Below are 1,701 nucleotides of genomic sequence, written 5' to 3' on the forward strand. Positions count from 1 at the left end.
TCAATGGCATTTCCTTTCTACACACTACTTCCCCTCTTCTTCATATTCTTGCTTTGAAATCCACATCTGTTGAAAGGTGCCCAAAGAAGCTAGAATGGAGCCACCATCCATGAACTAAACCTTCGTTCCACCGTTGTGTTATTTGCAATCAATTTCAATCACATACTTGGGGGAGTTTTCTGAGAAAGCTCTCTATTCAACCTATCAGTAAAACTTTGTATCAACGTGTTTCCTCCTGCTACTATCACACTGCCATAGAGACCTGGTCTGATGTCAATATCACACACTCCAACACTTGTGGTGACAACATGACTGACTCCCAACATTGTATTTCCTGATAACCCCTTTTCATTGGAAGGGTCAAATAATCCTTCAGGAATTTTAAGTCGTTCTGCACAGTTGTAACCATTGGGGAATTCATAATGAACAGTTGGCATTTGTGCTGTTACTTGTTCATCATAAGTTGAATCTGACACTTGAAGTACTGAAGCTTGGAAATCCTGCATGACACAATTGCACATGTAATTGTGTCATGACCTGGTAACCTGTGGCAGCTTCTCTTTTCTTTTCCAATTTGCTGGAGATCCTTCACGAACAGCTTCTTTTGATGCAATCATATACGGAGGAATCAATTCTATATTCATTTCTTGAAAGAGTTCTCTGCATTGCATAGTAATAAAATCTCCAGCAAGGGGTGATTTCACAATACCTTGCTGAAGGACGTAGCCATCATGGACAGGAATTGCAGTGGTATGTGTGGCTCCCCTCTCTAAAATTAGCCCAGTAGAACAACCATTAGCAAATGCTGTCAAAACTGCAGTTTTACGCAGGAAGAATGCAGGGATGTTGTAGTGTTCAAACATTAACTCTGTCAGCTTCTCTCTTTTTGCTCTAGTATTTCACGGTGCTTCAGACATTAGAACAGGATGTAGACTGGCTTCTGATTTGATATGCATTTTATAGGTATGATCCAAAATAGCCTGGAAACTATCCCAGTCTTCAACCATTCCATTTTTCAGTGGTGAAATTGCCTCCATATTCTCTCTGGGAACACGCAGGGCATTTGTGTCTATATAGTATGTGGGACCGCCTTGTTTGCCTTTATCACCATCTATTTCCATCAACGTGCTTCCATCATCTCTTTCCACTACCATACCAATGGCTGTGGGGAAATCTACGTTGGGGCAGTCCTCACCAGCATAACCAGCTCTCACATTATAGGATCCAATGTCAGAAACAAGGGCTTCAACTTCATCTCCCCTGTACACGCCGCCACTCATGGCTGCTGTCGGCACGACCCTGAGGCTGAAGACTGTGTGGGGCGAAGTGACTGCAGTGGCCGCGGCTGCTGGACGGAGAAGCGCGAGCCCACAAACCCCCCAACTTCACCACCACCCCCTCAGGCAACAGGACCCCATCTCTTCGATGAGAAACTGGGCTGTGTCTCTCCCACAGATTTTCCCTATTTTCTGGCTGAAGTATAAACTCTCCATCACTGCTTTTGGTTTTGTTATTGGTTCCATAATTTGTAGAGGGAGAAAGAATCACATTTGTGTCAGATATGAGTAACAATGGGAAGCGAATTCATCCTAAGAGTATTCTGGGAATGCAGTCTTTTCAAAGATTGAAGTAAAGTTCACATGATACAGAAGGACTTGAACACTTTAGTGATGCACACTGCCCATGCACACTGCCTATTTG

At 43.4% G+C, this 1,701-nt stretch overlaps 1 pseudogene across 1 annotated transcript; it reads right to left on the reverse strand.

Moving 5' to 3' along the window:
* LOC125356022 lies at positions 1–1,340 on the reverse strand (annotated as a pseudogene). Its single transcript, XR_007211803.1, has one exon. The product of XR_007211803.1 is annotated as an actin-like protein 6A (transcript).
* Between the last annotated feature and the right edge of the window lie 361 nt (positions 1,341–1,701).

Source organism: Perognathus longimembris, chromosome 8 (genome assembly GCF_023159225.1).
Source record: "Perognathus longimembris pacificus isolate PPM17 chromosome 8, ASM2315922v1, whole genome shotgun sequence".
NCBI classification, from domain to species: Eukaryota; Metazoa; Chordata; class Mammalia; order Rodentia; family Heteromyidae; genus Perognathus; species Perognathus longimembris.